The sequence below is a fragment of the Copadichromis virginalis genome, linkage group LG9 (genome assembly GCF_057382275.1).
Source record: "Copadichromis virginalis isolate Kocher_CV1m ecotype Utaka linkage group LG9, C_Virginalis_male_GT1.1, whole genome shotgun sequence".
Lineage (NCBI taxonomy): Eukaryota > Metazoa > Chordata > Actinopteri > Cichliformes > Cichlidae > Copadichromis > Copadichromis virginalis.
The window spans coordinates 23261086-23285151 of NC_140626.1; the positions used below are offsets into that span (position 1 = coordinate 23261086).

At 40.9% G+C, this 24066-nt stretch overlaps 1 protein-coding gene and 1 long non-coding RNA gene across 4 annotated transcripts in view; one reads left to right on the top strand and one right to left on the bottom strand.

The window, feature by feature from the left end:
* kiaa1217 (KIAA1217 ortholog) overlaps positions 1 to 24066 on the top strand; it is a 99649-nt gene that overhangs the window by 9142 nt on the left and 66441 nt on the right. The window lies entirely within an intron of this gene.
* The window catches only part of LOC146701872 (uncharacterized), a 30469-nt gene continuing 7362 nt past the window's right edge, over positions 960 to 24066 (bottom strand). Inside the window, exon 4 of one of the 2 annotated variants that reach the window (XR_014922245.1) lies at positions 960 to 1369. This is a non-coding gene — a long non-coding RNA (uncharacterized LOC146701872). Of the gene's footprint in view, positions 1370 to 12595; positions 12784 to 24066 lie in introns of those variants that run through there. The other variant, XR_014922247.1, reaches the window with a different exon arrangement.

The following is a 24066-nucleotide window of genomic DNA, read 5'->3' on the forward strand; positions in this document are numbered from 1 at the left end:
GATTAGAACATGATGTTGCTTTCAAGCCCCTTTTAAGTTTCAGTGTTTCGTTTGTGCTTCTTCTGCCTTAAACAATGTAGAAATTTGTCGTTCTATCGGGGAATCAATTTTCCTTCTCTGAAATGTCGCTCTCTTAGACACTGTGCTGTCATTATGTTACACTGAGGCACACATGAAAATAAAACTGAAACTGAATTTCTGGGTTAAGCCCTGCTGACCTTTAGCTGACACTACTCTGGTTAAATACTCCTCATGCAAATCATTTATCAGAAACATAAAAAAAAACAATCAGTCACTGTTCTGAAAGTGTGTCCAGACATTTGAGTGAAACCCCAAAGTTTCTCTATCTGCCAAGTTTGTTTCATTTGGCCTCTTTGTGCACTCTGTGTGGTGTGCGTTTGATAAAGCAGGATGTCTAAGCCCACTTACTAAATCAGAAACTTCCAAGATGCTCAGTAGACAGACGGCCCTGTGAGATCCTCCATCAGGTCATACATTGAAGGTCTTTTCTTGAAAGTACATTTTTTGGTTGGTTGTCAGTTAGGGCTCTATTTATTCTTGAGTTCAGAGAGCGCATTTGATTTTTTAGTTGACCCTTGTTCTTTGTGAAGGGAAATGGATACTTTGTGTTAACAGAATTCCATTTCCCCGCTGGAATAAAAGCCTCCTTTTGCTCAGTAAATGCAGTTACAAAATCAAAATCTGAAGCATCATCCATGTCTGAAGCACCACAGTCATTTCGGATTTTCCCTTTTGACTTTACCCTGTCGTCTGTGCCCCTTTACTGCAACAGCAGCTTTTAGTGCCTCAGAAGTGCACTCTTCTGTTCCAGTTTCCTGCACTAAAAGTGACAGAAGACTGTGAAGATATCATATTTGGTGCGACAGTCACAGAGCTCAGCAAATAAACAAGATAAAAGGAAACCTTGATTTCTTAAAGAACTGTTCAACTTTGTTCATTTGTGATCCAGATAGTTATCCACGTAAGATAATATATAAATTATCAGATGTAGATAATTTATACATTTCTTCACTTTTCGTTTATTTATGTCAAAGAAGTCGAGCACACAGCCAGCATCCTGTCTTTTAATATCACCATTCAGCCAGCTAGTGGTATTATATCCTGGCTGGCTGGCTCTTTTTTAAATGTCTTTATGTAATTACATGCAGAAAATAAAGATGGAAAATGAGTTCCAAGATGCCTGATTGGGAGCGTGTGGTTCCAACAGGAAGGCGCTGGCTCGTAAAAATTATTGATGCTGTACACCATGTGATACGAGGGCTGAGCAAGATGAGGCAGCATTAAATCCCACTGATGTATAGGCCTCGTCTTCTCTCTTTATCACTCCCTTTCTCTCTCTCTCTTGTTCCTGTGAGAGCGGAAGACAGATGAAGAGGAGAAATTAAAAAAGTTGGAGGCGGGGGAAAAAAGGCGGATATAGCTGGTTCGAACTTTGCTTTTGTATTTTGCAGGTTTTCTCTATATTTTCTTGGCAGCACACATGACGTTTCTTAGTCACAACACAGCTGTAGCCCTGAGACAGTTCATACGGGTACATGTAACAACGTGTATTTAATAAAGCTCGCTGTGAGGTGCGATATGAAAACGTTTGTTTACGCAGAGTTGTAGTTACCTGCGTGGTTGATATGGAGGTTTCCCCTTTTGGCGGGGGACATTATGGGTACTCTACCGGATTCATTGCATGGATGATAAATAATGGTTAGAGTAGCGAATGAGTAAACAGCTCTTTCAGCAATAGCTTGCTTTGGGTTTGCAAGTTGAGACACATGGAGTGTTTTCTGTGAAGCCAACTGTTGCTCAGAGTGAAAAAATCCCCCTTTTTCAGAGTCTCTCTGTGAATGTGAAACTGATAAGTCAGGCAATCCCCACTGCTTGAGATTTATTTCAACCCCCATCAGTGTTTTCTCGCTACTAAAATCCCACCTCAGTTTATTTGCAAAAGCCAACTGTTTCAGTTTCTCCGTAAACCCTGAAGCATGTGTGTGGTTTTACTTTTAGGGGTGAAATGCCAGGAGTCAAGTGAGAGGGGCTTCCCCCCCCAGTCGTTAAATGTTTATGAGTTGTGCTGCTTCAGGCTTTTGATAATCAAATAGTTAATCAAAAACTTGGAGTATAGAGTTGACCTTGGCTCATCACAGCACCACTGAGGGTTTAAAGCCAGAGTAATCATGCATTATAAATGAGGTGAAACAGTAGAGAATTATGTTTGTTTCTCACACTGTTCCCATTCACCAAAGCACTAAAGTACAGTGGCTGCTTATAGTTAGAGTTAGTTTTTGTTTGCATAATTTAATAATTTGACATTTCTACCTAAAGTTTGAACCACCAAGGGGCAGTGTTTTACCAGAAAGTTTTGATGTAGCTGTCCAGTAAACAAGAAGTACATCCAATGTTTGATTCGAGATTGTGGTGGTACATTAGCAGTGAGTGGTTTTCTGCTTCTTTGTGTCAGCCATGTTCACGGGGCGCTTTATGAATGCTTGGATTGGCTCCAGTCATGTGACCCTAAATTGGATGAATGGTTAAGTAAAAACTGAAAAGATGGATGGATGGATAGATGGTCCGGTACACCCTGGTTAACCGTTTTGTAGATGGTTTTGAAATCCTCATTGTGTTGTTGCTGCAAGCTGAACGCTGAGCGTATAAGCATGAGGGATTTTTAACAAAATAACGCTACTGTTAAGCTAACATATAGCCTGCAAGTAAAATTATTAAACATTCAAAAAAGCACCAAAAAGTAATAAAGAAGCTAAAAATAACTTAATCAAATATAAAGGAAACTACAGTTACTTAAAGGCATTTTCACCATTGAACTAATATTTGTTTAATTATTTACAGAGAGCTAAAGCCTGGATTAAACTCTGTTATGGACACGGACAGGGAGAGTAATCATTCCTGTTATACTTCTTTGAAGTCCACTTGCATGTGCCGCCTGGGCACAGGCGTAGTTGGTGCATAGTAATGAAAATTAAATGTAAATTAGTCAACATGCAGGCAGACACGTACCCTCACATTTACTGTCTGATGACGAATTTGACATCCGTGGGACCCTAGTGGACTTATAATCCCTGCTTTATTCATCCATTGTTGTTATTGAATGCAGTTAAGTGGGAATCAGACCTCTCTCGTCTTCCTCTTCATGCTGGAAATGGGACAACCCACTGTCTCTCTCACCCACTGTGTTTGCACAAGAGGTGGCAAGAGTAGCTTTCTGTTGAGGTTTTCCAGTCATGCTAACCACACGCTAACTTCTCCACCATTGTGGACGTGTGACAGTCATGATGACAGTTTGTGTGAGTGTAGCCTTATTCCATATTCCATATACTGGAAACAGAGACTGTTAAATCTTTTGAAAAGTGTTGGCATAACTTTTACTTTGGAGGCAAAAGTGCTTGGTGTCACACATTTTCAGGTTTTCACTATCGTTTGGTTAGCGGTTGGTGAGCATTTGCAGACAAGTTAGCCTTTCCCATGAAAACAACAGTTGATCACGACAACCTATTAGCAACCAAAGCAATCCTTTTTTTTTTATAACTTTTTATTGATCATTTTACAGTATGGGAATACAAAACTTAAGGTCAGCATGGGAGACATTCACAGTTCCAGTAATAGCAATCTACTTACATCATGGTAATATTCATTTATTCAGTGCTAAGGGGAGTACACAACCCATTTTTCCCAGAGCTTCTTAAATTTCTCGAGCTCGAGTCTAAGGACAAAGGTAAGCCTTTCCATTCCAAAAATTTCTTCCACTATCCCACGCCATTGGGCCCGAGTTGGAGGGTCTGCCTTTAGCCACCTACGGGTTATGGCCTTTCTGCAGCCAGCCAAAAGTATTTTCAATAAATAAATATCTTTATGTGGGAGTGCCGTAGGCAATTTGCCAAGATACAACGTATCAAATGAATAGTCTATTGTAATCCCAATTATTTTGTTTATCTCAAGGGCCACCTCCCCCCAATATGGCTGAATCCTTGGGCAGGCCCAGAAGACATGAAAATGGTTTGCCATAGGGGTTCCACAACCTCTCCAACATAGGCCCTGGCTCTGAGAGCCTGTTTGCCGAGCTGTGAGTTTAGGAGTGTTAAAGAATCTCACTACATTCTTCCAACCAAACTCTCTTAAGGACCTTGAATTTGCAGTGGTAGCCTGAGACTCACATATTCCCCACCAGCTGTCCTCCGAAATTCGTGAGCCTGATTCCCTCTCCCATTTATGCTTAATGTACAGCGTAGAGTGATTTTTAGAGGCTTGTATACTACCGTATATTTTTGAGACCATCTTTTTAGAGTCATTTCTCTTGTATGACTCTTGAAAGATATGAATTAGGTTGTATTCGTTTTCATCTCTGATTAGCAACGTCTTGTTGTAATAGTCTCTAACCTGCAAGTATCTAAAAAAGTCATGCTTTGCCAATCCGTATGTATCTGAGATGGTTTTATAGCTTTGGAATCCCCCATTTGTTGCTAGTGAACAAAAAGAAGTAATTCCTCTCAGAGTCCACTGTTTAAAGGTCCCATCCAGCCTGGCAGGTACAAACTCCGGGTCATAAGCTATCCAATTCAAGGTCTTAGCCTGCTTTTCTATTTGTAGTTTCCCCACAACCCTGAACCATAGTTTCAGGGTGAACCGGGTCAAATGGTTCAAATCTTTGTAAAATTTTTCAGCTTGGTTCTTATTTCCTAAAAGAGACTGTAATGGGAAGTCTAATTGTGTAATTTCCATATTTTTCGGCCAAAGCAATCCTAAAGAGGGTTTTAGTGCAACACCCTCATTGTCATCTAGCAACCGCTTTGAGTTATTTGCCAGCCAGTTGAGAAGCGATCAATATTCTTTCACAACCAACAAGCGGACAACTCTTGAGCAATTTGTGCATAACGTTGTGTCAGAAACCTCTGCCTATTAATTTATACTACAAAATTAACTTCATAATGAGGGTATAGAGCTACATTAATCATTTTCTCAGTTTTTAAGCTATTATTACAAGACAGACATTAGTTAAAATAGTTTTTATTGAAGTCAAGAAGATAAGAGAAGCATCCTTCAACAATGTAATGAACCATGGCAGTGACTACCATACCATCTATTACACAAAGCTTCAGTAAGAACCCATTTTAACTGCAGTTGGCATCTCTTCGACACAATACATAGATGTGTGAGACATACTTGTGGATTGCTTTTAGCTATTATTTTAAACATATTCCTGACCTATCCAGTAGCTTTAAAGGCACTGATGAGAGAATACTGTCTAAAACGAACACTGGACTCAGACAGGCACTAGCTCCGTATGTGCAGCCTAACTGTGTTAACCAAAAATAATTGAGCCAATTTTCAAATGTACCACTTTTCCTGCAAAACAGATGTGATCTAACTGCCATCTCCTCAGCAGGGTCTCAATCAACCACATTTAACACAGTGGCTGTACATGTTCTTTCTGCTCTGAAGCCATTAAGATGGCGCTAACCCGTGAACCCTGAATTATAAACTGGTTTTCGGTTAATATAAGAAAATGAAAAGAATAGATTCATAACACAGACTACTGCTTCTATCATTTTGTCCTGAATTATGTGTCTGACATGTCATTTTACTTGACTTTTGTTTCCTCTAACACAGCAGCTAAGTGTATTTTTACATCCAGCTTTATTGGTCTTTTGATATTAATATTAAATGTAGAAGTAGCATGTCTGTTCTTCACACGACACGAGGAATATGTAGAAAATGATCATATTATATTTGTTTCTGCTAAAAGAGATTTATGCCTCATGCATTGAATTTTAAATTGAACTTTTTTTTGGCTAGAAATAAAACAGACTTCCTGGTCAAAAATGGCACACGCCATCTTTTCCTTTTGATTCAGGTTTCCTATCACGTCACATAATTACATCTTACAGCACTTGAATCTTTGACTTAGGTGAAAGTGTCTTCGGCTTCACATACTCCTGCTGCTCAGTAGCTCCTGGTATGTACAGTAGTGCCCTCAGCTGTACAGCTAATAGGATTTCAAGTTGAACTTGATTAATTTTTCCCCACACTAGAGTTTCACTTCTCCCATGCTGTTTTGTCAAAGTGCATGATGTGACATTTATTCATTTTATCCCTGCTAGCACAGCTTGTTCAATTACAGTGTGACTAAAAACTTCACTTCTCGCCAAGTTTCTTTCCCCCTAAATATGAAACGCTGAGATGGGTTTGACAGCAGCCCTGTGCCTCTGAGCATCTTTGGTACATTCTTACAGTATTAAACACTAGAATCATTGAATAAGGGATCAAGTGCGCTCCTCCCCCACCCACATTTAAATCTGGGGATTTTTACAAAAAGGGAATAATACAGTGTGGCTGTGTGATGAAGCCATTGGTGAGGCAAGCGTGGTTTTCAGCTAGGCAGCTAAAGCTATCATGAGACTGACGCAGCATTTCAGCCTGAGCTTGCAGGCAGAGAATGAGGGGATTTCTGCTGAACGGGTGCGAACAGCTGGAGGTTTAATATTTCACAGAAAACTGGGAAGAATTCTGAGACAGTCGATTTCTCCACATTATTTCACATTTTATTTTTATCTAAACTCCGAACTAAGACATTCCAGTTCAGGAATCTAATCAAAAAAAGGTTAATGTGTTGTCAGGGGTTTAAGAAGTGGAAACAAATTAAACATTCAGTGATTCAGTGCAAACTTTAAATCTGATTATTTTTCATTCTGCACAAGTCAATTGTTCATAGCCATTATTTGTTGAAGCTGCTTCCTGACAACGATTGTCTCCTAGAATTACGCCTAGCCGAGTGGCCATTTGTCTTGATCCGTCCTGACCAACAGCTTTGCAAGCCGCCCAGCAGAAAAATGTAGATGGCTTTGATAGGCATCAGAAACCCTTATCTCACATCCCCTGTTATATAAGATTTGATTTCTTATGACCAGAGAGACTGGACGAAAAAGACAATGTAAGGCAGGACAAACAGGAGCCATCGTGCTGTTATACAACTGGCAGTGAAACAAGGACAGGATTCAGATGTGACTGTTTTGGAAATGCAGTAGAGTGTGTTTTTGCATGCAAAGAAAGTTTTGGAGTACTCTGGTGTGAAGTCGTCTCTTTTTACCCGCCTTTGAACAACAACAGTTTCAAGACAAACAAATCCACAGGTGTATAGTGTCAGGAAAGATGGTTTGTGTCATGTTCCTGGATGGTGATGTACACACAGTGTGTGTGTGTGTGTGCATCTAGCCCTGTTGCATTAAACCATCCTCTTCTGTGTTTGACTGCTCCCAGTTGTTCATCACAAGCAAGTGGTGGTAAAGTTGGAGTAAAAGTGAAGTCAGCATACCAAAAGCGGTTTGGTTTCCACTTTGTGCGTTTGCACGTGGACAGATGTATCTTCACACTGTGACCATACGGAGCTGCAGAACTGCCACAGTTGAGATGAGAAAGCAATAATTCTTTTGTTTTCTCTGCGCTGTCGTTTTATCTTCTCGGAGGCAGAATATTAATTCTTAGTGCTGCATCATAACACGTTTGTTTGCTGTTTTGTGATCCCATAAAATCCTTTGACAGGCAGACGGGTAGCGTTCTCATAAATGGGAAGTCAATAAGGGTATGCAAAGTTGCTGATTGAGGCCCACAGTTCACAGTGAGACAGCCAGCAGTTAATGTGATGCGTAACCAGCAATCATCAATTATTCATCGTTGAAACATTTTCCAGAGTACCAGGAAAGAGTGCTTTTATGGATAGGCAAATTACTTATATCTTTAGGGCTGCTTTATCTCTAAATTCCTTGCAGACATGCTTTGCATGTTAAATATTTTGCTGCAACGATGCAGCTAGCTTTAAAGCCCTTGCTTATAGGGAATACTTATTTGTTCATTTTTATTGTGACATTACATAAAACATCTGATAAATATTTTAGTCTCATTATTCTTGGACATTATAAATGCATTTTATGAAGTCTGTAATTCGTGTCTCGCACCAGAAGGCACAAAAGTGCACTTATGGGGCAAACTCAATTAAGCTAAATGCTTTTTATTACTCAATAAACCTGATTAGGAATCACATTTCTGTGACAACAAAAAACATGCATTTACTGTTATTGTTTCCTGGGCTGCACTTGCTGTGATTTGAAAGAGTTACGTAACAGAGAGAATGTATGAGAGGCAGGGATGGAGGGATGGCCAGATGTAGACTCGGGTGGGAGAGGAAGAGAGCCTGACCTGACTGACTAACCCAGCTGGTGGCCCAGCATTTCCATCAGTCATCGCCTTTTGTCTGTCTCTCACCTCTTTGTTCACAGGTTAGTCTCAGATTTCTTTCGCTTTGTAAACCTGCATGCCTCGGGTTAATAAGCTGATTGATGTCAAGTGAACTCACCTGTTAACTGGGACATTTTTGTTGTGTCTTTGCAAAGTTCAGACCCAAACCTTACCAGAGTTTTGGTGTTAGATTTCCCATGATGGAATTTCGGTTCAGAGCTTTTAGGAAGTGTTTATGTAAAGATTTGTTTCCCATAACTTGGCAGTGTGTTGTGTTAATATACTATATAAGGTTGTCAAAATACGAGAATCAGGAAAACACTTGATACCATTCTGACAATAGCTTGGAGTCACCAAATGAATTTTTTGGTCTCTTTGGTCTTTGCACCTTGCTGCAGATTGCTTCCTTTGCTAACACGGATTTCTAATTTGTGTTGTACAGTTATTTCATTTTTAACCTTAATTTATATTTTATTCCTTCCTAGTTAAATTTACCCTTTTTAATTTTTCATATTTATTTCCTATCTTATTCATAGCCTTTTCCTTTTTTGTTTTCTTTAGGTCACGAGCAGTTGTCCAAGCATTTCACTACATATCGTACTGTGTATGACTGTGTACGTGACAAATAAAATTTGAATTTGAATTTGGATTTGCACAGATGTGGAGATGTAAAAGCTACGGAGCCCCTCTGATGACATGGTCCAAAAAATAAATAAATTGTGGCCACAAAATACTACTTCATGGGCACGAAATGGGTATAAATATATCTCAGGGCTCTCAAAATTTCAAAATCCCTGGTAGCCCTTTGGGCAGGGACTCTTCAGTTTTTGGTAGCCCAAAATAAATGTAAGTAGCCCGAATAAAAAAGAGAGCAATTTTTTGATTGATGTTTTGTTTCCTTTACAATGTTATACATTAAAGTATAATATTGTAAAGGAAACAAAACATTAATCAAAACAAAAACAAATTACAACATTGTATAAAAATTACAATCATCAACTCAAATACTTGGTTCTAATTGAACAGAAATTTCTATGAACTTGTAAGAACTGTGTAGGAGATGAATCAGTCTGTGTCAGATCCTGAATTTGAAATTTCCACTGAAGTCACGGGTAAGAGACAAGTGGAACCAAGATCTAGGCCATTTGCTTTTTGAATTTTGCAAAGACTGCTAAATTTTGCCAGTGGTAGTTCACTCTTTGCAACATAGTACGCTGTTCTAAACAGATTTTTCAGGTTTATTTTTAGTATGTTATTTGCAATTGGTGTTTGTTCTGGGAAAGATATTGCAGACTGAGCAATAATGCATTTCTTGCATTTCTCATGGGTTCTAATGGGGGCCTTTCTTAAAATGACTGGTCCCAGTAACAAAGGCGCTTGTTGACTCAGAAATCGAGAGAAAACCAACAATACACCCGGCAGAACATCATGTTATTTACACGGGTGCACATAAGTGGTCCGCATGTGCGCATTCGCTGTCAAAATAAAAGACGCGCACCAGATAAGAAGTTGCAAAGCACTGTTTTTGTCCGCTAGAGTGGGATTTTCACGGCACATTCCGCACCACATCTCTGTGCGTTCATCATTTGTTTGAAGCCAGCTCACCTCCTGCAACCACTTTTCCGAGAATACGTGCTTCTTTTGTGGTTAGGACTCCTTCTGGCATTTGTTTGGAGGCGGAACACCAAAGTAATTGCTTAAAGGAGCTTGCTTCTTCGACATCTTTAAGAGTTCTAAACAAATGTCTGTCCTCCTCCAGAAAATCTTATGTATGCAAACACGCGTTGCAACTTCATATCTTGTGCGCGTTTTTTTTATTTATTATGACAGCGAATGCGCACCTGCGGACCACTTATGTGCAGCCCCGGTTATATAGCTCGTCATATTGCAGCCACAGAAATTATTTTGTCCATGAAACCATAAAGCTGCACTTTCTTTTTGCCTTATAGTCTGATTTGTCATAACTTTTCCATTTTGTGGTAAGTTTTTCTTTGGCTGTCACTTCTTCACCCTGACCTGTCAGCAGAACTAAAATATATATCCTGCTGCTTTTACACACACCCACATAACGCTCAGCAATTCTCTGCGCGATCAACCTCTCACATGTTTAAGCTTGCTGCGGGAGATTTCACTTGTCATGTTTGCATAGTAAGCTAACAATTGATAAGACGATGCCAGAGGAATTGGTGCGCAAATTATCATCACTCACCAATCAGTACTGTCGCTCTCTACACACAGTTCACGCGATTGCAAAGTGAAAGCAAAAAAACAAGCGCAAATTCAAACGTGATTTCAATATGTCACATATTGACAGTGGCTCACCGATGCCAATGACATAATTACCCAGCTACATTTCCGAAAGAATGCAAAAGCATTGACATATATTTTTCCTTCCTACAATAGCCCGACGGGCAGGGCAGAGATAGATTTTGGTAGCCCGACTGAAAAAATCGCTAGCTCCGGGACGTCGGGCTAGCGATATTGCGAGCCCTGTATCTGATTGAGGAATCACTCATCTTTGGAAAAGAGAGTTTATTACAGAGAAATGTCTCTTTCCAAAATAAAAGCTATACTATACGCTTCTTCTGGGCTATATTCTCAGCAGCATAAGGAGAATCATGTGCTAACAGCTGTCTAAATGACTCGGCTAAAGTTAGTAGCATGCTTGTTGTTTTTGTCTTTGCACTAGGATGATGTCGGCGTAAATGTGCAGTCATATTCGTTGTGTTCCCACTAGTGCTTTCAGGTTAATCTCGTTGAAATGACCTTAACACCACAACACGGCAAATCTCCGTTAACGAGCTACCGCCGATCGCTCCGTGCATGGGGCTAGACGGCCAACACGTTAACGAGCTAACTGCGCTAACACACTAGTTCACACCAATGTAATTGAGCATTGCATGGCACATCCAACATACTGTTTTACTTTAGTCCATGACTCGCTTACCTTCAGGGTCATACGTCACATGAAAACCAAAATAATTCCAAACGCCAGATCTGAATGAGGGTGGGGGAGGTGCCCTGCGCTCTTCCTTCTGTCTATGCTGTCTGTGTTGAGCGCTCAGTGGATCTGCGCTCGACAGTGCAGCCTAGGCGGAGTAGACACTGATTCACTGAGCGCTCAACACAGACAGCATCGTCAGAAGGAAAATTGATAAAATAAATTACAAATGTTGTATTGTTCGATACATATGCGTACCGAACCGAAAGCACTGTATCGAACGGTTCAATATCGATACGAATATCGTTGCACCCCTATATATGTATATAGATATATATGTATATATATATATGTATATATGTATATATATATATATTATTAATATCAGTGGAAATTGAACAGCACACATGGAGATATATAGTTCAATATTGGCCAACAGATCTGCAGACTTTCACTAAGACCTGTTGGTTCATGGGTATAGCAATTTGATACAAAGCGGATGTCTGTGGAGGACCAGAGGGTAATGGCATTACCTTATCTTTGAGCGTCCCTTATGTCATTCTGACAGTTGCTTCATGCTTCACTTAAGCTGCGCTTTAGTAGTCAAAATGTTGCTGCAGTAGCCAAAACAACGAGCTGCACTGTGTGAAAGTCAGAGTTGTATGCAAGGTCGAACACTGCCTAACATTTGAACATAACATGGACTTTAAAAGCATCCCTAAGTCCACTTTCAAAATACCAATGTTTTGTCAGGCAAAGACGATTATTCACAGTTTTTTTTAAAGCATGAACAGCTTGGTTGATAAAGAACACGTGTTTGTATATCAAAGTGAGGATCCAGCTGTTTGCCGTGAGTTATTGTAGATTTAAACAGCGGGTTCACAGTTTTTCAAATCTGTCTTGAAGCGAGCCATAAGGATTCTGTTATACTGGCCCACAAGCCGAGAATCAGCAAAAAAAAGAAGAAGCTGAAACTTGGCAGGGGTGTGTTGAATCAGAGTTTGGTTAATCACTTTAATGCATGAATGTCTCTTTGTGTTGTATTTGTAATACTTTGCTCACATAATTACACCCTACAGCACTGGAGTCTTTGACTCGAGTGAAAATGGGGTGAATTGTTAAATTGAAAAAAAATTTGGTTTTTAGTCATATTCTTTGCCCGGCGGCTCTTATTGGACCCTTTTTTCTGTATTTTATGGCGTTACAAGCTGTTACATTGAAACCACTTCCAAAACATGCATTTAATCTTTTTCCCAAGTTGGGATGAAAGAGCTGTTTTTATAATATAAAGAAGATTTAAGATATATTAACAATTACAATATTAATGCTGATAGAAGCTGAGACCTAAGACATTATCATTATGAGTATCAACCAGTAAAGATTTAAAGGGTGTGAAAAATTAACATAATTCTTTACAACTGCACATGGTTGTAAATGGATTTTCTTTCTATTCTGGATTCTTTTTTTCCTCATGTAAAGCAGTTTTTAAGCCATTCTGACGCTTGCTCCTGAAGGAGAGAACTGCTTGTGTCTTCTCCTACTTTCTGCTACTCCCTTTAGAGGATCTTCCTGTCACGATCAGGTGTCTGGGAATGGAGAGAGAGGACCCAAATGAAAGACACAGTTTTTATTAACTGGAGCTAGGTTAATAAACGATTGAAATAAACAGAGTGCATGCACACGAGGAAATTACGACAGCATGACCGGAAACAGAGACCAACTGAGTTCTTAAAGAGACAGGATAATAACAGGATAGGTAACAGGTGGGAACACGGCTAACTAATGAAACAGAGTAACCAAAAGTAAACCTAACGCACATAGGACAAGAGACTTTCACAATAAAGATGGAAACCGACTCGAGAAACTAAACAATGACAAAAAGTCCAAACCCCAAACACTGGGTCAACAACCCAGGTGCCATGACACTTCGTCTGTCTCATCCTATCCCTAGCATCCTCTTCTGCCACACCAACCCTCGGCATTTCCTCCTTCACATCCATGAACCTTCTCTGTGGTCTCCATCTTTTCCTCCTGCCCCAGTTCAACATACTTTGTCCAATATATTCACTTTTCTTCGTCTGCACGTCCAAACCATCCTAGCCTCGCCTCTCTAACTTTGTGTCCAAACTACTCAACCTTCTTCTCCTGACTTTCACTCCTCTTCTCTTCAGAGCATACTTCCATCTCTTTTCCACTTGCTCCCTGCTCTCACAGCGCACCACGTCATCTGTGAACCTCACAGTCCACAGAGACTCTTGCCTGATCTCATCTGTCTACCTGTCCATCTCCAGTGCAAACAAGAAGGGTGTTCAGAGCTGATCCCTGGCATAGTCCCACCTATACCATGATCCTATCTGTCACTCCTACTGTACACCTCACCACTGGCTCACTGTCGTCATACATGTCCACATACAGTACCACAGATTCTTTTTTGGCACCCTATCATATGTTTTCTCTAGATTCACAAACACACAGTGAAGCTCCTTCCGACCTTTAGGTTAAAATTTTCGCTAGCCTCTCTCGTGAACATCTCCATACCTCCACAGATATATTATAGCTGCCCTCACTCCCTTCTCAATAATCTAAAATTGTAAACTTCCTGATTAACCACTTATGTAATTTACTTTGTATTAACCAGTTTCTTTACTGAAATGTCTGTGCAGTTTTACATTCAGAGCTGTGATCTTAAAATCACAGGCCAGTTTTTCAAACCGTTAGCAGGCTAGCTGACTTTGAAGTAGCTTCCTGTCTTAATCTGTAATGACTTCGATGCCTCGCTCTGGTTGTCTTGTTCTTTGCTTCTGAGTTTTGACTCTGACAGATCAGTGCTGGCCAGTCTTCACCACAGAATGATGCACATAATGCTCTCTGTAGAATATAATTTCCGGTGCTGCCACTTTAATTCATTTATGCACGTGTGACTCAAGGACAGACAAACAGAAACAGAGTCATGTGACCCCTCTGACCCTTTGTGCTATGTTTCCTGGGTGAGTTATGTCTCATTGTTCCTTTCTGTCACTGTTGCAGTGGGCCACAGGACAATCAGACTGGCCTCATAGTGCCACATTCACTTCTCCGGCCAAGCTGTGATCTCACACCTCTCACTTCGCATTCTCATTATTTCAGGCTCTTATTAATTTATTTAATCAATAGCCGTTTAAGATCTCCTCCCCGGAAATGCATAATGGCAGCAGATTCATCGGGCTGCTACATCAAATTATGGGCTTGACTGGTAGGGTCTCTGGAGGCTCAGATGTGTGTTTGTGATGGGTTAAACACAGGTTGTGATGCACGGTACTGTGCATTGTTTACATAATGATAGCTCATCATCTTCAGACAGTCCCTCAAACCTGAAGGGCAGTGAGCCTAAACTTCAATAAGACTCCTCTCAGAGTATCCGATGCTGACTCAGAGATCACACTCGTCCAGTGGCTCCATTGTTGCCATGAGCTCAGCTCTGAAGCCTCCCTGTGGAAGATTATGAAAGTGGCTTTAAAATACAGAGCAGCAGCTCAACGGGGCTTTAGATGATTTCAGGCTAAATATATGTAAAAGGCAGCTCGGTCCACAGGGTAGAGTGGGATCTGGGTGGAAGGCAGCCAAGGCCTTTGGTGCCTCCTTTTTTTGCTGTTTTTGTTATGCGCTCTGTATCAGTTTGAAAGATGCCCTGCAAACTAAAACCAAAAATAAGAGCCAACAAAAACTGTCACTTTGAGTTCAGAGTTTTTAAGTAAAAAGAACTCAGCAACAATACCCCTGACTGTAAAAACAGATATAAACAGGTGTATTATTTTAGTTTATATACTGACTGTTCCATCTGTGCCACTTATAGACTCAACTTCATGGAAAAACAGTTGCTAAATACATCAATAACAATTAAAAAGGCTGAGAGTTTATTCATTGTTAACGCTGCTTAAATGTTAGAAGAGAAAAAACAAAAAAAGTACATTAAAATCATAGATGTCAGTGTCACCAGTAGGTTTCAAATGTTTTTTGGTTTTTTGCATTACATTGCAGTCCTTGTATCAGCCTTGTTTAACACATCCAGCAGCAATGCATCAGCTGGCTTAAAGCAAAGGTCACATGACAAGCTGTCCTTTTCAGATAAAAGGAGGTGACACAGTGTATCCAGTTCTTTTTCTTCATGTGACTCATCTTTAGATTGTTAAGCACGTTGGCCTAAAGAGGAAAAAAAAGTTAGCTTGCGAGCCTCCTTTCCCGAATCTTAATTTGTGCTGCTGAAAGCGAACGGCTTGTCATTTCACTCTCTTTGCTTTACACGAGCACGGCTGAGTTCAGCCTCTTCCAAGGCACACAGGTGGCTCATTCACTGGGTGACTGCAGGTTCGGCTCCTTGGTGGCAGACTGGCACAGGCTGAGCCGCCAGGCTGAATAGCCTCAGGTGTAATCCTCACCTGCTTCTTTGCCGTTAAATCCCGAATGTTTTGATTTATTTTGCTTCCACTTCTATTTTTCTGAATGTCTTTTCAGCACTGGAAGGATTCAGTGCTAGAGGATTAGTCAGAGTGGGCCCTGTTTATAATGTGCATGCAGGAAGAGAGTAAGGAAGAAGTATTTCCACTTTCTTATGGCAACACAAGTCCAGAAACATGTTCATGAGTACATGGGCATACAGTTACATATGTGTACACACCCATCCAAGTACGGCACTGTATAGACATCACTGCACCTGCTTTCTGTTATCGTGCACAGAGTCAAAAGCTCTTTCTCTGTCTTTATTATGTGATAAAAGCAGGAGAAATAAATGCTGACGTACAAAGCCTACATGCCGGCACACCTGAGCTGCCGAGGGAGTGACTGAGCACATTTGATCTTTTCATGCTGTTTTTGTACTAACTGCTGCTTTGAAGTTTTGCTGTTTTGTGCATCTGAGCCCCTAAACAATGAACCGCAGTTGTGATTGTCTGGATCATGTCTGTCAGCGTGGGGGTTTTTGTGCTTGTGTTCAGAAGAGGAGGGGTCCGTGAAGGAGAGCAGGCTCCCTGCTCCAGCACATGGTGCCCAGACTAAACAACAAGATGAATGTTTCCTGAATTCGACTTGGCACAGAGACACCCCCCAATCTACCCATGCGGCTGAACTCTAAAAAGACTCGCATGCCTAGCTGGAACAAATGTATTTGAAAGAAAATTGCGGAGTTACAGTAGCCTTATTGTTGAAACGATCTATGTAAACACCTCTGAGCAGAATCCGCTTTAATCTGCCAAACTTACGGTAGTTTGGTTTATTATTTTCCCCATTGCAGTGCTGTGATTTTTCATTTTACCATCATACAAAGTGGTTTAGATCATCTATGTTTGTCTCATAATCCAGAAATCGTAATGTTTATCCTCTGAATGAAATGCTTTCTTTTTATTCCAGTGCAAAGTTTTACCTTAATAGCAGATTATAAGAGGTACAAAGTCGAAGTGCTTGCGCGGTGCCTGAGTTGTCTAAGGACTTCCACACCCCGCATGGTGTTACCATCTTGTGATGATAGAACTGTTAACAGCGCCAACAAAAGCTCAGTGTGCTGCTGTCAACCTGTCCCCTCCCACACATCACCTTTCACCTCACTGCTCTGCACCCCCCCCCCCCCCCCCCCCCCCCCCCCCACACACACACACACACATCACACCTCTACTCTTTCTTATTTCACTCAGAGGCTGGAAAGAGCTGGGGATGCATGGGGCTGGGCAGCTATAGTGAAACTGTGAATTGGAGGTTGGCACCGTGAGAGCGCATACAGTACACTGAAAACCTTTGGCAGGCTATGGTAAAGGGAACTTGCTGTGGAGACTAAGCTTTGAGGTCTGTGACGGGCTGAGCCTCATTGCGGTTTATAACAACAAGCTGTTGGATTTGGAGAGAAAGTTCCAGACACGCCCCCCAGCTCTCAGTCAACACAGCCAACCCCCTTTTTACCCATGCCTGAAAAAGTGTATTTGTCTCAGTAAGACTGAAGCTGGCAGCCCCCACTGTGCATTTTCCTTCCTATCCTATCCTCCCTCCACCTTCGCTCTTTTAGCTCATAGTTTGCGTCTCCCAAACTCTTCTTCTCGTGACTGAGGAGAGCCCAGCTCCAGATAGTGGCAAGAGGTTAAAAAAACCTTAGTCATGAGGGATCACACACATACATAGACAGGCGTCTACATGTGACAAGCCCCTGCCAAACAATCGCTGCTGGCTCAGAGAGAGTAGGTGGGCGGAGGGGCAGCGGTAGTTTCTTGGAAGGCCTGATTGGAGCATAAACAGCAGCCCAGGAAGTCTAACAGAAAGAGAGAGAGGGAGAGAGCAAGAGACGGAGGGAGGGAGGGATCAGTGGAAGTGTAGATCTACCGGGAGAGAGCAAAAAGTTTTGGGACTGAGGCAGTGTGTTAGTTTGTGTCACTCTGGGTGAGTGTGAAGAAAAAAAGACTTGGTTATCAGGACATACTTTACCACAGCCTACCAGAAAGAAAAGGTGAGTAGCTACATCTTGCACAAGAGCACACGCCTCTCTTACACCGATACATAAACGCTCACGGGACTATAAACTCCCATCTTCATCAGTTTTTCCATCCATAGATTCAGATTGGTGCACTGTAAGGCAGACATCCCTGCACTGTGAGAGAAGATGGCACGCTGTTACTGTTGCATGCAGTGTCATTTAAATTTCCAGACAGTTTTTTGGAGTTGCATTCACTATGGTGTTCTTGATGTGTGTGTGTGTGTGTGTGTGTGTGTGTGTGTGTGTGTGTGTGTGTGTGTGTGTGTGTGTGTGTGTGTGTGTGTGTGTGTGTGTGTGTGCTGCCTGCTGATGGTTTCCCCTGGCTCCGAAAGCTGCTTGTTTTCCATAGCTGTTTTCTTTTCTTTTTTTTTGCTGTGCCTTGAACCGCAGCCAACCATTCAGTGTGTGAAGCAAAAAAAAAGAGAGAAAAAAGGGGGAGACCATCTAATGTGTGTGTGGCTGTGTCTAATTAAGCTGTTGGAGGGAGAAGAGTGGTGAGGGTCAAACCATGAGAGGGTGAACTTGGAAAAACAGCGCTGTCCCTCTTATAAAACACATCCCTTGCACAAACTATCAGTTACATTAATTGTCTGGGATCAGAACTTAGAATAAACTAACAAGTTTTCTTAATCTTCTAAAATTCATCTGCCTTTTGAGATCACACAGAAATTTAATCTGTATCATCAAAGTGGCTGTTTGGGGATCAGCTTTAGTGCAGATTTTGTGATGCTGTTTGGTCACGTCAAGCGGATCGCAACATTTCCCATGCTGCTGCTTCTCTCCTCTCAAAGGGAACATCAGTATATATCTTGCGACCTTTAAGTTGCTGTGCTCTTCACACTACATACAGTAGATGTATTAACTAGGGAAAACAGTGAACTACTACTTTTTACAGTTTGTCACTAATCTTAAAGTTGAGTCGAATTTGAAGCATTTTACTGTCTTAACAGGCCTATATTTTCCTGTCTGGATCTCTTCAGCACTGTGGGAATTGCATTAACTTTTTTCCACTGCTGAGTAGATTAGCATCTGGAAAAGACTGGTCTGCCCAATCCTAGGCAAATGGGGAAAAAAATGAGAGTTAATTTCACAGATTTTCACATGCAACTGTGTAATCTCTATTTTTATTACCATAAAGTCACACGATAACTAATCAGAAGTTCTTCTTCTTTTGTTGTTGTTTTTGACAGATAAAGAAACCCTCAGTTGTGCTTTGTATTTAATCCCTAAGCCATATTGGTCCTTTAAGTTCCATCATCTACTTTTTACCACTCAGATGTTTAGTGATGGGTGTGATTTGTTTTGTCTCTCACCAATAAATACATCAGCTTCCCTCAGTCCGCAGGCGGGGAAGGTAAACGGGTCAGAGAGACAAATGAGCTCGCACACTCGCACCCCTTTACAGTGCCCCTAAACCTCATCTTTCATCGCTCGTTTTGGCACTTTCACAACGTTAGACTGTCTCTCACAAGTTTTTATCGCCGCTTTGCTGATGTAGCAAGTTGTCAGTTTCTCACAAGACCAGAGGAAACCGTTATTAACGGGAAGGCAGGGGTTTGGCTGCCAGTATAATTCTACCAAGCTATTCGTCTAAGTGATAGCATATGAGGTGCAGTGATTTTGGCAGTGTTTTTACAAGCAAAGGCACACAGTAGCTCCTGACCGTAGGCCTCCATTTGTCAAATATCATTAAGAGAGACTAAGGTTAGGACACGAGCACTTGATTACTTGGCTGGACTAGTCTGTTACATCAGTATCCAGACATAACACTGCAGATCTGAATCTCTACAGGAGATCAGGTATTAACCTGACCAAATGTATTAGCTGATTCAAATCTGGGGAAGTAAAGTTTGACGGCTTCCATGAGCTAGGGGGAAACACACCTGGGCCAGCGGCATGTGGCCAAGCAGCAGTGAGGCCAGTGGGGGTGGATGGGGTGAGAGGCCTAACCAGGTGTTTCTCTGCACTGTCATCCTTCGCTGGGCCTCAAGCCAGCTCACGCCACGTCTCATTGAGCTTCAAGGTTTGATCAAAACTCATTAGAGAGCTTTCATTCTAGCTCCCATTGGTGGGTGAGTTATGGATGCGATAGAAACACACCCACGTAGTGGAGATCACCAAAGTGTTGGTGAAAAAGAAAGAATGATCGTGAAAGAGAGTAGAAATGGTGCTAATGCATATTTTTCTAAACTTTAGACCTCATTGTGATCTGGTCACATGGGGGATATTTTTATGGACAGGGAGCTGCAGTTGTTCACTCTAAGAAATAGAGAAATGGAGAGTTTTATTTAGTAACCCAAGTCAAACTTGTGACTTGCTGACTTTTTTGTTGTCAGATTAAAAATTCCCAGGTGAAAGTGAAACCTTGTAGCCATCTTGGGTTTTTGAAACCACATGTTATTATGACATTATAACTCAGAGGTCAAGAACACGACATCCTTACACTTAAGTCAATCACAGAGAAACCCCAGTCTAACACATACTTTCCTTTATCATCTATTTGACTGTGAATTTGACTATAATTTGCTAAATTTACATCATAATTACAACAAGAATTAAAAGAGTCAGTAAACTAGGGTTGAGACCATTAACTCAAGAAATTCTTAATAAGATCACAAAGCAAGTGATCGTTAGAGGCGCTTTCTTGTAGACTTATTTACAGACTTCTTTGTATAACTTGGAGTTGCCCCATGCTGGCCATTAGAAAAGTAGTCTATGCTCAAACCTCAAATTTTAAATTGACATATTTTGTTCTTGTTCATCTTTCGACTTGTTACTGTTAGAGCTCATCACAGCAGATCATCTACCTCAATCCCCCCCTATCCCTAGCATCTTCTTCTGTCTCAACCAACCCTCTGCATGTCCTCCATGAACCTCCGCTGTGGTCTTCCTCTTTTTCTCCTCCCTGACAACACCATCTTTGACATCTCTTATCTAATATATCCACTGTCTCTTCTCTGCACATGTCCAAGCCATCTCAGCCTTGCTTTTCTAACTTTGTTTCTTATTTTGTCCATCCTGGTCACTCCCAGCGAATATTTTAGCGTTTTCAATCCCAGCATCCTGCACTTCAGCCTGTCTCTTTGTTATCAGCCAGCCCTCTCTCTTTACCAGTCATGGTCCCTAAATTTAAAGGCCCTGCTCTCACTTCCACATTCCTTCCTTTCCTTCTCTCTCGCTGCCTAAGAACACACCTTCCCATCTCCTGTTCTTTTGTCTTTGACCAACAGTAGCGCACTTTCCTCCAGCACACGGCTGGCCAACAGCACCGGAGGTGGTTGTTGTTAACTTGACAGATGTTACACCAGGCCATCCTGATGATACAATGTACGTGTATATAATTTGGATTGACCCTTTAGAGCTAAATGTTCTAGTTTTTGTTATTCAAACCAAGCTAATCTCAATCTAATTCTTGGTATTAAAGTTGATAGAAAGCTTCATTTCTCTGGGACTGTGTCCACTGCTCGTGTAACATCCACAGTATAAAACTTTTTTTATTTTAGTCATTATGCTTTAAGACTTTGACTGAGGCAGATTACATTCTCAATTAGCTGCGAGTAACATATCTCATCTTGCAGGAAGATTTTCTATCAGTTCAGCAGCTTAGACCAGAAGCTGTCCTTATGGCCAAAACATCTTGAGTCTAATAGAGGTGGGGATTATAAGAAGGTGTTATCACACAGAATCTCTGTCATGTTAATTGACTTCTACTTGTTGTAAATTAACCTCATTGTAAGCCAAATAATTTTCAGTAGAATAGTTAAAGGTGCTCTTTGAAAATCTTTCTTCTTCTTTTTTTTTAAATTCCTGCAGTAGCTGTAAGATAGTATAAAAACACCTTATCTTGCCGTTCTTTAAAGCGCCAGAAGATATGTCATTTTTTATGCATTCCTCTTAGTCACAAGTAAAAGGCGGCTGGTAATGGCAACATTTTAATAGAGAAATGTGACAAACCAGCAGAAAATGATTTAATAAGGCAGCAATGTGTAGTTCGCCTAACAATGATTCATTAACACCAGCCTTTTAAGTTTTTTTTCCTCATTTCTTTACACTCTTTGATATTATAATAGGTCTGGCTTGATGGTTTTTAGCCTTATAACATTTCTAAAGCTTTAGAGAGATGCATAGTTAAGCCACAAATAAAAATCTTGAGATGTGACCACACAGAGAAAACAGGAGTGGTATGGCAAATATCTTCTCAGTCTGTTATTGCGGCGCTATGGGCAATGGTAGAGGTCACTTATGTGGGCGGCTTCTATGCCAGGGATTATCCACAGAGGGAAATAATAGACTTGTAGTGACGTCAGATGCTTGTGGAGCTAACGGAGACTTTGCCAAGATAGAAAACTAAGTTCGTATGTACCGTGAGTCTACATGCAGGGAGGATCTTAGATCAAATTGGGCTTAGAGTAAGAGGGCAGCTATAAAACACCTGGCAACTGGTAAATACAGGTTTTGCTTCTTTTTTTTAAGGCTGGCTTATTTGCCTTAACTCGATGGGGACAGCTGAAGAGACGCAGGGCTTACCATTCACTCAGTGAAGCCATTTTGTTGAACATCCTCTTCCTTTGGCAACAACGAGAAGGGGGTAGATAGAGGTGGGACACAGTGCCGCCGACAGTTGCTGTTAAATGCCCTTTTCTCCCAATGTAAACACCTACGCCTGTCCCATCCATCTCCTCTGTTAGTCACTTGGTTTGACATAGTGCCTCCCACAACACACAAGAACATCCCCGGGTTTTTTTTCTCCTTCTGTTCAGTACCAAGCATGCTTTGTGTACACATGAAAAGGAGTTGTATGTTTTTATCTACAGGGTCTGGTCTCCGTGCGAATTAACCTTGGGACCAAACTTATGTCAGAAATAGATGAAATGCAAAAAATGTACTGATAATTAGAATTTTGTCTCTAATTGGCAACCTACAAATGCCCTAGAGTGTAAGGTTTGTCAGACTTTATTCGCTAACATCATTCTCACTCTTTAAAAGCATATAAAGCATTCAAGGTTTTCTGTCCTCATAAAGCGTTTTTTTAAGGAAAGTATGAATTTGAGTTTTAAAGCTGCCTAATCCTAATAAATATGGATGAGACTTCTGTCCACCACCCTGTTTAACAACTTGCAGTGTCTTGCCCTTGTCCCTCAGATGTTGGCTTTCTATTGTTTTCCATTGACCCAATTGACTGCTCACTAATGACGCCATTATGGTGGCACGATTTTATAATTACCCCTCTGCCTGACAAACTCGGTGCACTTTCGTTTAGCTATGGTCCACATTACGAAGCGCCAATCTCTGTAAATATATTCGGTAAAGCCTGTGACACACAGGATGTTTTTGTTAAGCTGGGATATTCTAGGAACAGTGGCTAAGTGAGCTCTGGAGCTGGAAGTTTTGAGGAAACCTGTCCTCTATCTGGACATGGTCTGTTTGAAGAACTCCATCCTGCTCTGACTGATAAATAGGCGGCACCATGTAAATACTGGAAAGAGGCCCGGCAGTATCAAATAAAAGCATTCCAGTCAAAAAGTAAGGACAGTTGTGCAGAGAGAATTGAGCGAGTTTCTATTTTTCACTGTGTCTGGCTACGTGAAGGCACAGAATCAAGTCCGTATACTCTGAGGACTTTATTTAAGTAGTAGAAGGATTATACAAGCGTGACACTGCTTAACTTTAAATCCACATTGCATTTCAGGACAGATTTTGTCACACGTACTAAGCATAGCCAGTTTTGTGGCTGTTTTCTGTTTGTATCTAACCAACTGTTTTCCACGCTCGTGTGGCAACATTAGTTTGTTCATTGGTGGGTCGACCAATTTAGGTGACACTCTAATATCTCACAAGTTTTTGATGTATATGTCACTGCCATTAAGCTTAAACCAGACATACTTCTTCCTCAGAGCAGGAATCTCGATTCTGGAGATGCTCTTTCTTTAACATCCTTTCCTTGTGATGTGCTGTAGTGGACACCTTTGTTTTTCTCTAGTTGTCTTGTCATCATATCCAATACTGTGATACATATTTGTATGTATGCAACATCAATACTCACTTTCTCTTCTTTACTCTTAAATGTTCACTTGTCAGCCATTGTCAATGTGATCACCGAAAGATTTGTAAATAGCTAATGCTGGCCAATAGAATGAGCCTGTTTCCTGATTGATGCTTGTTTCCTGTTTAGCAGAGCTAAATTTCAATTTCAATTGAGTTAGGTGTGGCAAACGTTTGATTTACTAAGTCAAAGTTTGGAAATCTTGACTAATGGATGGCAAACAATGTGGCAGCAGTTACTGTTGTAAATCCTATGTCTTTTTGTCCAATCATACCAGCAACTTCACAGTGTTTTGTATTGAAATGTAAATTAAAAAAAGAAAAAAGAAAGAAAAAA